This window comes from Lacerta agilis, chromosome 8, assembly GCF_009819535.1.
Source record: "Lacerta agilis isolate rLacAgi1 chromosome 8, rLacAgi1.pri, whole genome shotgun sequence".
NCBI classification, from domain to species: Eukaryota; Metazoa; Chordata; class Lepidosauria; order Squamata; family Lacertidae; genus Lacerta; species Lacerta agilis.
Genome location: NC_046319.1, coordinates 68,729,132 through 68,741,839, shown reverse-complemented (window position 1 = coordinate 68,741,839; position 12,708 = coordinate 68,729,132).

The window sequence follows — 12,708 nt, the reverse complement described above, 5'->3', positions numbered from 1 at the left end:
TGAATCTAACCAGCCAGGGATGCGGAAGCCGTAGCCCTTCCAGATGTGATAGGACTCTCAACTCAATTGCCTATGGTAACTGGGGCTGATGGGAGTCCAGCACCAAATTAGAGGACCACGGCTTCCCCATCCTTAGCCTAAATCTTTGCCTGTGGCATAGCAATGCAACCTGGCTCTGAAAATCCAGACCTAAACTGGAATTCTACTCCCAAGTGAAAACCTGGAGGCAGAAAGTAATTCCCGCCTTTGCCCTGAGTGTTGGGTGTGTAGGATGCAATAAATGAGTGTGTACGCTAGTTCTCCCATTACACCACCTTCACCTGCTTGGAAAAACGACTCTCAGTTATAGGCTAACCTTGCTGCATGTGGTATCATTTGAGGTTATCTGCATTCTCTCGCAACAGAGCAGTGTGGTTTCTTTCCAGCAGAGGGCAGTGCTATAACATTCACCTGCTTCAGTTCCCTCTAGGCTGTGTAGGAGGAGCAGGTGTGGGTGGCACCTGTCAAAGCTTAATGCCTGATGCTCATTGTACTGCTGGCCCTTAGGAAAGCTCTCCACTGAGCCCCGTTCTCCTGGTTTCGCTGACCCCTTTCTGTGTTTCTGACCTTTTATGTCTGCCAAGTCTCTTCCATGACATTAAAATGCTACTTTCTCCAGCTGCGGTGAAATGTCAGACTTTGTGTGTCTGTGTGCTTGTGCATGAATGTGCCTGGGTGCAGTAAGACATGGGTGCTGTTTTCGGGAATTTCCACACACAAACTCCCAGACACCTTGCTTGGACATAGAACTATCTCCTTCTCCAAATAACAGCTGTACCAAACAGCTGCGGAGGGATCAGAGGAGAGCTGCACACTTCCCCAGTGTTAGTTTAATTGCCTTAGCTTCCCCTAAGGCAGGAGTGACTTGCTACCTAGGTTGGGGGCCAAATCCAGCTCCTGCAGCAATCCCCCCCCACTCGATTTCGACAGCAGCAACAGAAGTAATATACCTGTAAATTAGGGTCCACAGGCTGGATAGCTCAGTCAGTAGAGCACAAGACTCTTGATCCTAGTGTCATGGGTTTGAGCCCCACGTTGGCTGAAAGATTCCTGCATTGCAGAGGGTTGGACTAGATGGCATCATAGGACTGCAAGTCATCCCTCCCCCCTCTTTGGTCATCACATCGATCATTTGATGAACAATAACCCCGTTGCTTTGCTGACCAGCATGAAGGGCTGTAACTCAGTGGCAGGGCCCCTGTTTTGCATGCAGAATTTTTCTGGCTCATTCCTCACCTACTCCAAGCAAGGCTAGGTGAGACGCCCTGCGTGGAAAGCTGGAAAGCACTGTAGACAGTGCTGAGCTAGATGGACCAGTTGTCCCTAACTCAGCATAGCGTGACTTCTGTGTTCCAGAATCACAGAACCGTAGAATTAGAAGGGACCCCAAGGACCATCTAGTCCAACCCCCTGCAACACAGGAATCTTTTTGCCTAAAGTGGGGCTTGAACCCATGACCCTGAGATGAAGAGGCTCATGCTCTACCAACAGAGCTTTTGCAGGTCCTCTTCCATCTATGGATCAGCTGAGGATGGGCTTATTGGGGGGGAAAGAAATGCCTAGCTGCGTTTTGAGCTGGTAACGTGCACACAGCCTTAGTTAAAAGCAGGACCTGCTGAGAAAGAGTCAGTGTTTCTTATGTGTGAGGAAAGAGTGCCCCAGGTTCGGAACAAAGTATTTTCTCAGTTATCTGCACCATCTATTGGCTCCAGTTCCAAAGGAGCCTGCTTCATCCAGATGGCAGATTGTTTGCATGTAAAAAACACACTGAGCCTCACAGATGTGCAACTGTTGTGTGCCCCCTACTTCCATGAGCGATGAGAAGTTTTGGGGGAAGCTCCACTTCCTTTGTCTATTCCAAAGCTTTCGCTCACTTCCTGCCTTTCACACTTGTGTGTGCACTGACACACGCCAGCTTCCTCGGCTGGAACGGCATCACCTTTGCAGAGGCCCATTGGGTATCTCATTCAAAAATGCGGAGAGAACCTCAGCTGGCAGGAGACCATCTCTAAACCATGAGCTCTCATTGATGAAATCTCGGCTGATCATGCCGGACTATTCACCAGCAATCTGAAAGGCACAAATGTGACAGGTCCAGGCCACAAGTGCCTGCAAGTAAGGAACTGTTTAATGCCACCTCCCCCATACTGATGCCCTCTTGATGTTTCTGACTACAATTCCCATCAACCCAAGCCAGCATGGTGATGGGAGCTGTAGTTCCAGACAAGTAGAGGGCACCAGGATGGGGAAGGCAGGAGTCCTAAATTCAGCCCATGAGCTTGCACACAAGGCTTGGCGGTTGACAGGGAGACGGTTTCATCAATCAGGCACACATCTTACATGAAAATCAAAACTGTTTTCTTCTCTGCCTTCCACTTGTCCCTCTAGGCCTTGCTCAGGGACTGGCACAACTCCCCAAAGTCTTAAATAAGCTGCCCCTCTGGGGCTCCCTGTACAGCTTCCTTGAACACTGCTTTGTCTCCGTGACTTGAGTGGAAAATAACAAAAATCTCCAGGGGAATGTAAGGTTTCCATTTCCCTGGGGCTCAGATCTCCAAAGCTGGGTTTCAGCTTCCAAAGAGGTAATCATGTTAATCTGCTGCAGCAGAAACAACAGAGGTTTTTGATGCCTGAAAAGCTAATAGATTAGGTGTGGCAAAGCTTCTGTGGATCTAACTCCACCATTAAGCCAATATAAAGTTTGTCCTCGGCTGTGTATGTGTGTACAGGCGTCCCCCATTTATGTGGGGGCTACGTTCTGGGTCCCTACATGCATAAGGAAAATTGGGCAAGTGGGGAGCACCCTCTGAAAAGCCTCTCAATGCCCATGTCCCTCTCTCCTGCTCTCTCTCCCCACACAACTCTCTCTTCAACTAGAGTTGAAGCTCTGGGGCCAGCTGGAGGATGTGCAGAAAAACAGCTGCTGCACTACGTGCGCATGTCAGCTGCTAGGTGGAGAGGCTGAGCAGCCTAAATAAAGCCTCACTGCACTTCAGGTCTCTGGGACTTGCTCCACCCTTACTTAAGTTCTTTTCAGGGTCTGGGGAGAGTCTCCTCTCAAGCCATGAGGACTCTGCAGCTGTCTCTTGCCATTTCCTGGTTTGAATCTATTTATTTCCTGGTGCTGCGTGGTTGCATGTGAGTTAATTGCATGTAAGTAGGGGACGCCTGTGTATAAGAGTTGGATCAGGCCAATGGCCTAACTGGTCTCACATCTTGTTCTCATAGTGACTAATCAGATGCTTCTGCGAAGCCTACAAAGCAGGACATGAGCACAACAGCACTCACATGGAATCATAGAACCATAGAGTTGGAAGGGACCCAAGGGTCATCTAGACTGACCCCCTGCAATGCAGGAATTTCGGCTAAAGCATCCATGACAGGTGGCCATCCAACCTTTACTCCCAACTCTCTCCAACTGTGATTCCCAGCAACTGGCATTCAGAAGCATCCTGAATGTAGAACATAATTTTTATGACGTGGCCACTGGTAACCTCATCCCTCTTAAATTTGTCTACTCTTCTAAAGCCATCCAAGCTGGTTTCCACCCCTGCTTCTTGTGGGATCAAATCCCACAGTGTGAAGAAGCTAATTCTTTCATCATTCCTAGAATCATAGAATTGTAGAGTTGGAAGGGACCTTGTGGGTCATCTAGACCAACCCCCTGCAATGCAGGAACAAGCTTCTGAAGCTTCCAATGTGCAGCTTCAATGGATGTCCACCAAACAGGTTCTTCACCCCTCTTTGACTTCCTCTTTCATCCCCCTCTTGAGATACTTCTGTGGCAACTACCAAGGTAGGCACCTGAACAGTTCGTCTCGTGGTTGACTCTGAATAGACCTCTCTTTCAGGCACTCCCTGTCCTAGATCCCAGGTAATCTCTTCTGAAAGAAGTAAATTAACACAACATCAGACTTGGCCAGTTTGGAACAGCCTGATCCTTTCCATCAACAGCTTCTCATCAGCAGCCTTACCTGAAAGATAACCTCTCTTTGCTTGCTCTGCTTTTGGCCATCACATGGCTTTTGGGAACAAGGTGTTGCCTGTAAATTTGGTGTTACTGAAGGTCATTATACTCCAGTCACCTGTCCCTTACTGGACAGTGCCTGGATTTATGAAGGTAGCGGCTGGGACATTTACAATGCAGCACAGGCAACTCCGTGTTTGCGTATGCTCAAGGCTTCTGCAACCATGCATGTGTGCATTGCTACGAAGCTGGAAGTGGCACGAAAACGGCAAAAACAGCCCTAAAATGAAAGCGGAACAAATGGCACATTTTTGCAAAATTGGCACAAAAACTGCATCTAGCAACCCCACAAGCCTTTGCAAATGCAATCCCATGAGCCTTTGAAGCCCACGGAGACTTGGAATTTGAGCAAGGAGGTTTCGAGGGCGCGATTGTGGTGGAGTTTGGTGGATATTCAAGGGTTTTTCAAGGGTCTAGAGTAGACATCTCCAAACTACGGTCCGCGGGCTGTATCTGGCCCACAGGACTCAATTATCCAGCCCGCAGCGACCCCCGCCGCCCGCCCGCTCTTACTGACACGACGCGGCTGCCCACTTCCAGGTCAGCGGAGCACCGGAAATAGCTTGTGCACATGCACAAGTGTCATTTCCGGTGCACATCCAGGTCTGAGGAGGCCTATGCGCATGCGCACAAGCTATTTCCGGTGCTCCACCGACCTGGAAGTGCGCCGGAAATAGCATTTGCACATGCACAAGCCTCGTTTCCGGTGCACATCCGGGTCTGAGGAGGCCGTGCACATGTGCACAAGCTATTTCCAGTACTCCGCCGATCTGGAAGTGTGCCAGAAATAGTGTGTGCACACATGTATGGGTGCACGCTCCCCCTGCCCTCCGGCCCGCTGCACGATCGGCGCTGGAGGAACCGGCCCGAGGCCCGGTACGTTTGCCAGCCCCTGGTCTAGAGAGTTTTTGCAGGCTTTTTCAATGGTGTTCCCAACATACACAATTTCACTTAAACACATGGTGCCTTGGAATGCAACACCCATGTAAATAGGGAGTTGCCTGTACTAAGCATTTTAACCCATAAGTAGCACCCACTGCATGCAGGAACACAGAAGCTGTCTTATACAGAGTCAGAGACTGGTCCATCTGGCTCAGTATTGTCTACATGCAATGGCACTGGTTCTCCAGGGTTTCCAGCAGGAGATATTCCCAGCCCTACCCAGAGATGCCAGCCTGGATCTGGCCTGCAACCAACCACACGAGAACCTGTTGCAAAAATAAGGGGAAGAGGAGAAAGAAGAAGAGGTTCTAGCAAAAGAAGAGTAGACATGGAATACAGTGGTACCTTGGTTTACGAACTTAACCCGTTCCAGAAGTCTGTTCTTAAACCAAAGCATTCTTAAACCAAGGCATGCTTTCCCATAGCAGTGGGGGACTCCATATTATAAATGGAAAACACTCAACAGGAAGCGAAACATGGTCTTATTCCAAGGCAAAGTTCACAAACCAAAACACCTACTTCCGGGCTTGCAGCATTCTTAATCCAAGTTGTTCATAAACTAAGCTGTTCTTTAAGCAATGTACCACTGTATGCAGAAACGGTGAAACATACCAGAAATGTAAGAAATCAAGACAACAAACTTTTTATAAAAAAGAATGGAAATGGTTTATTGAATATTTACAAACAGACTGTAAACAGATAAGAACATTGGCCGGATTATTGTAATAATCTGAAGTTTTATACGAGTACATATTTAAAGTAGATGAATAAATGAGCAAATTAAGTTGATTTGGATATGCAGAAAATATTAAAAATAAATTTAAGGAACCGCAGAAAGAGGGGGAAGGAAGTCAAGTTTTGAAATGTTAAAGTGATTGTAACATTACTAAAATGTATAAAACTGAAAATCATAAATAAAAACTTAAAAACAACAACAACAACATACTATATACACACAGAGAAGGGGCAAGGGGCAAGGGATTTGGGTCCTGTTGCAGCTTTCCCCTCTTTGATTTTCTTGAAATTGATGGAAGTAATTCAGAGACCTGCTTTGCTCTCTGCTGCCCTCCCTGTGCAAACCCAGGGCACAGTTTGTTTAGGTTCGAACGGCCCTGGAAATGTATTACACCAAGGATGATTGATTGCTTATACAGTGGTCTCCGGGGACCATCACCAAATGGCCCAGCACAAATGAATCACATCACCAAAGCCTCATATATTCATATGGAGTCAGTGCATCCAAGTGGCTGCATCAAAGCTATTCATAGCCCACGATGTGAGGGCAATGGCAGTGACTGAACATGTTCAATGGGCCAGAGGACTCTTATGCAAATCGAATGAAGAGCTCACAGACATTTGGGCACCCTTTCTGACACATATGCCAACACTCATCAGCAGATGGATTTCTTCAAAACCAAACACCGTGAGTGTATACTTGGATGACAAAGACACAATAATAACAGCTTGGTTTTGTACTAGAGATGGAGAAATTTGATTTCGCATTTAAACCCGAACTTCTCAAATCCGCCCTTTCTGAAACAAGATGAGAATCTAAACACAGCTAGCCTTTGAAAGCCGCATATCCAAATTTTGCAATGCAGTTCTCCAGCCAGTGTTTTCAAAAACACAATAGGGAAAGCGTGATTTTAAAAAGGAACATAATGTGCAAAAATGTGTTGTATTGGGATTACATTGCTTGTACAGTGGTACCTTGGGTTACAGATGCTTCAGGTTACAGACTCCGCTAACCCAGAAATAGTACCTTGGGTTAAGAACTTTGCTTCAGAATGAGAACAGAAATTGTGCGCTGGTTGCGCGGTGGCAGTGGGAGGCCCCATTAGCTAAAGTGGTACCTCAGGTTAAGAATGAATTATGTTCTTAACCCGAGGTTGTTGTTTAGTCGTGTTCGACTCTTCGTGACCCCATGGACCAGAGCACGCCAGGCACTCCTGTCTTCCACTGCCTCCCGCAGTTGGGTCAGACTTATGTTGGTAGCTTCAAGAACACTGTCCAACCATCTTGTCCTCTGTCGTCCCCTTCTCCGTGTGCCCTCCATCTTTCCCAACATCAGGGTCTTTTCCAGGAAGTCTTCTCTTCTCATGAAGTTGGCAAAGTATTGGAGCCTCAGCTTCAGGATCTGTCCTTCCAGTGAGCACTCCCACTGTACAAATTTGTACATTTGTCAAAGCAGTATGTATACAAATCTTATGAGGAGAAATTCGTGCTAATGTGCTGGTGAATTTTCATGAGGATTTTTAAAAAATGAATGTAGATTCCTACACAAACTGAATTTAAGACTGGAAAAAAAATGAGAAACTGAGAGAATCGAAAGTGACAGCTCCTTCCATCCTTATTCATATCTACTGTAGAAGGTGAGTTGTAAGACACTGCTATGTGCTCTTTGTGGACAAGAGGAGACAGGCATAAACACACCTAGTGTACTATATTTCCAATGTGGTGCCCTGCAGATGTTGCTGGACTCCAACACCCATCAGCCCCAGCTGCAATGGCCATTTGTTTGTGATGGTGAGAACTGGAACCCACCAAAAATCTGCTGGAGTCCATTGACATCCTTGCAGCAGATCCACAGAGACAGTCACTCTGAACCCTAATATTTCCATGGAATTGGGGAGAGGCATCCCTTTTTATCCATGGCTATTAGCCAGGATGGCTATGAACTACTTCCAGTGAATACCAGTTGCTGGGGTTGACAAACTATTGATCCTGCTTGCAGACTTCCTGTAGACATCTGGCTGGTCTCTATGAGAACAGGATGCTCAACTAAAGGGGCTGTTCTTACGTTCTTATGCAATGTGAACATGCAATCACATTATTTAAAAAAGGAAACCTGAGGCTCTTTTTCCATCCACAGTCTTCAGTCCGTAAATGCTCTTAGTAGGGTATAAATTCCACTGAACACGGTGGGGCTTATTTCTGAGCAACTGTGCTCAGGATGGCACAGCGAGTATCTAATGCCATTTGGCAGGTTGCAGCCAATATGCTCTGGAAATGTAAGAAACTCTTTGCGTCTGTTTTTTTGAAAGCTTACTCAAAAGCATAAGAACAAAAGGTACTGTGAGTCAGTCAACGACAGCCTTCTCTGTGCTTCTGTTATCATGAGAAGAGACCTGCTGGATCAGGCCCAAAACCCATCAACTCCAGAACTCTGATCTCACAGTGGCCAACCAGATGTCTATGGGAAGTCTGCAAGCGGGGTCTCGTTTTCATTTCGTTTCGTTTCTTGTCTTTCTATGCCTCTTTTCACTCCCATGAGTCACAAAGTGGCTTACACGCAATAAATAACAAAACAGAACACCACAATTACAACATAGATCATATAAAATAATTATCAAATCATCGGTAAAACAACCACCTTCTTTGACAAAACAAAAAAAGGCTAAACAGCACAACCACAAGAAAAATCACATTATAAAATTCACAAAGCATTGCAGCACTCTACAAAACAATATTAACAACATTAACAAACTAACAACCAAAGACAAACTAAGCCCTGCTGAATCCATACACACCCTCTCGCCAACCCCATGACTCATAGTCTTCCACTCAGTTCATCAAAAGACACATTCACATGGAATCTTTCACCCAACATGGGGCTTGAACACATGACCCTGTGATGAAGAGCCTCGTGCTCTACCGATGGAGCTATGGAGCTAAATCAGAAGAGTTTGAAGAAGAGAAGAGTTTGGATTTGATATCCCGCTTTATCACTACCCGAAGGAGTCTCAAAGCGGCTAACATTCTCCTTTCCCTTCCTCCCCCACAACAAACACTCTGTGAGGTGAGTGGGGCTGAGAGACTTCAGAGAAGTGTGACTGGCCCAAGGTCACCCAGCAGCTGCATGTGGAGGAGCGGAGATGCGAACCCGGTTCACCAGATTACGAGTCTACCGCTCTTAACCACTACACCACACTGGCTCTCTAAATCAGCTATGGTCTGATTCAGTATCAGCCTGCATGCACACTGTCCCTTTAAAGCACATCCTTTCCCTCAAAGAATTCTGGGAACTGAAGTTTATTCCTCATAGAGTTACAATTCTCAGCATCCTTTTAGAACTACAATGCCCAGAATTCTTTGAGGGAGAGGGGAAAGTGTGTGCACAGCCTTAGTCTTCTGAACAGTAAGCACCGAACAGTAACAGAATAGGCTGCTGGGGCAGGAGAAAGGCTTGCGACAGGCATTATCTATTGGGGATAATGTGTCTTGTCGCCTTCGGGGAGTTGATGGGATTAGAGAGCCTAATGGGCTCTGCTCCAGCAGCGCTGTCGTTCTTATGAGCTTGTGATCTTCTGTTTTGTGTTTTTATGAGGCTTGTCAATAGGGCGAGCTGGATGAGAAAAGCGATTCCATCAACACTATGTGTACTTGACCTTGGGCAAGATGGCTCAGCAAAATGTTAATTAGTTCTTGCATAAAACTAATTCCGCCTTAAATCACAGACTGGCTTCATTAGGGGGATGGAAAGACTTAACGAGGAACGGGGACGGCTATGAGCCACATGCGACCTCGTTTCCCGTGGCTCAAGGAGTCTGGTTAGGATCCTGAAAGTCTCAACACATCCTCCCGATAGATAATAATGGTTTTAAAAGGGTTTTAGCCTCCCATGGCTTCACAAATAGTTTAATAATGTAATGGACCAAAAGATAAAAAAAACTTAGCAGCCAGAAAGGCAAGTTGTTTTTCCCCAAATGTAAGCTCCTCAGGGCAGGGACCTGTCATGTTTTTTTTTTCCTCTTTAAAGTGCTTGTACACGTCGGTGGTGCTATATAAACGGTAAATAAACATAATAAACAGCAAATAAAAAATATTTGCTGAATCGGCATTCAATTTCGACACCTGCATCTCGGAAGTTGTTATGGTACAATGAAAGCAAGGAGGAGAACTGCACTGCTGTTTTAAAATGTGTTGGAGGGTTTTTTTGGGTGGTTTTTGTTTTTATTCTTATTATGTATTTTGTGTTTTTATATTGTGATTTTATGCTGTAAGCACCCTGAGACCTGTGGGTACAGGGCGGCATGCAAATTTTAATAATAATAATAATAATAATAATAATAATAATAATAATAATAGCAAGCTTTGCTGAACCCCCACGACTTATGTATGCGGTGGGGCATCAGTGGGGAACCTGTGGCCCTGCAGATGTTTCCAAGCTACAGCTTTCTTGCTATGTTATGCATTTTTGTGTTTTTATATTGTAAACTGCCCTGTGATCCTCGGAGGGAGGGTGGTATAGAAATTTAATAAATACATAAATACATGTTTTAAAAATTGGCCATGCTGGATGCAGATGATGGGGGTTTGAGTCCAACAACATCTGGAGGTTCTGCTCCCCTGCTTGGACTCCATATAAGGCATCTTCCTATTTTCCTAACCCCTGGCTTTAGCAAGTCTGCAATGTAGGCTACTGCTTTTGTTGCTGGCATCTGTTGCTCTGACCACTTTTTGCCTCTGCACCTGTTCCCCCCCCCCCCCGCCTACCACTGGAATATGCCCTGAAGGTAACTCATGAGGACATGTGGCTTCCTGGCTGAAAAAATGTATTTCCCCCTGCCCCTAAGTAGAACGAGGTTATGGAATCCTGAATGGTACCACTTCAGAGGGGAAAGAGAGGGTGGGGAGAGGTGTTTGACGCGGGTGGCGCTGTGGTCTAAACCAGCTCCCATTGCTCGGTCCCTGCTCCTGCCAACCTAGCAGTTCGAAAGCACGTCAAAGTGCAAGTAGATAAATAGGTACCACTCCGGCGGGAAGGTAAACGGCATTTCCATGCGCTGCTCTGGTTGGCCAGAAGTGGCTTAGTCATGCTGGCCACCACGCCAGCTCCCTTGGCCAATAAAGCAAGATGAGTGCTGCAACCCCAGATTCGTTTGCAAGTGGACCTAACGGTCATGGGCCCCTTTACCTTTACCCCAGTGGTAGCTGGTGCTCATTGTGAGCGGTAGGGCAGAAAGCAGGGAGCCAAACAGTAGGTGGAGCCACAGCCAGCTGATAGGCAGAGCCAAAGGATTACAGTAGTACCTTAGTTCTCAAATGCCTTGGTACTCAAACACCTTGGTTCTCAAACGCCAAAAACCCGGAAGTAAGTTTTTCGGAAGCCGAACGTCCGATGTGGCTGTCGGCTATTGTTTGCAGGGCACCTTCACCAATCAGAAGCTGCGCTTTGGTTTTCGAAGATTTTGGAAGTCAAGTGGACTTCCAGAACAGATTAAGCTTGGCACTTGTGTTTTTGCTATATATTTAGTGTTTTTGTTTTTGAGGCTTTTTTGGTTTATTTGTTTTTGTGACTGTGTGGAACCCAGTTCAGCTACTGATTGATGATCGATTGCATGACTGTGGAAATGGATAAAAGCCCCCCATCCAAACAATGACTATCATTAGTGCAGGTATGGAAAAAAATTAATTGTAATTTTTATCATCTACAATACTGTCTTAGTTATTTTATAGCACAGTACATTGATTATTGCTTTCATTTTATGGGTCAATGCTCTTGTTAGATAGTAAAATTCATGTTAAATTGCTGTTTTAGGGGTTGTTTTTAAAAGTCTGGAACTGATTAATCTGTTTTGCATTACTTTCTATGGGAAAGCGTGCCTTGGTTTTGGAGTGCTTTGGTTTTGGAATGGACTTCAGAATGGATTAAGTTTGAAAACCAAGGTACCACTGTAATACTTTTGTCCCCTGCTCTTTTCTGTTGTGTTCTACAAGGGCTGAGACTGAGGACTGGTTGTCAGTAGGAAGGAAGGCAGAGGTTGTTGATGGCAGTGCCCCAGTTGTCTTGATGGACCATCTCCCACTGGTCTAACCTCCATCCATTTGGCCAACCCCCTTTAAAAATAAGTTGTGCTATAGCAAAGGTACCATCAGGGCAGGACTTTCAGCCAGATGTCCAGCAGAATGAAGAGGAGGAGGAGGAGGGCTCCCCAACTCCATTAATCTGGGATAGTTCAGACAGTAGAGGATGAGACTCTTAATCTCAGGGTCATGGGTTCGAGCCCCATGCTGGGCAAAAGATTCCTGTGTTGCAGAGGGTTGGACTAGATGACCCTCGTGGTCCCTTCCAACTCTACGATTCTATCGCCAAAGGGCTGGTTTACTACATTTGGGAAGGAATGAAGCAACATCACCAGTACTACTTCAAAAAGATGTCTTCTTCCCATAAAGCCCATCAAGTCCTGAGACTAAAATTACCTAAGCACTCCGCTGCAGCCAGTGCCCATCACATTGTAGTCATGCGACCCCTCGTTCTCTAAGCTAGTTATGTTCTCTGTTAAAGAAGCCCTTTCTTTCGCTGCTGGTTCTAATCATCTTGACTTGGTTTCCTTTGAGAGAGTGAATTTTCTCTCTCTCGCCCTTGTGATCACAGAAAGCTGGATCTCACTGCTCATAGCATAGATCTTCCCCCACTCTAGTTTACAGCTTTGTGCATTTACCGGTGCTATCCTGCAAAAACCACCAATGCAAGCCACCAACCACAACAGGGTTTTAATTTTTCAAAGCCCTGCAGGCTCTTTAGCTGCAGGGCGCCTCCAGACGGTTGGACCAGAACATTAGGTTTGTGCAGTTAAAAGTGGATTAAAGCACTCTGTTGCCTTGGAGAAATAAATCAACTTCTTTCTCTTGTTTTAAATGGACTTTCTGCAGGTTGGAAAGTGACATGGAAATGCTTTGAAAGGGGTGGGACGAAT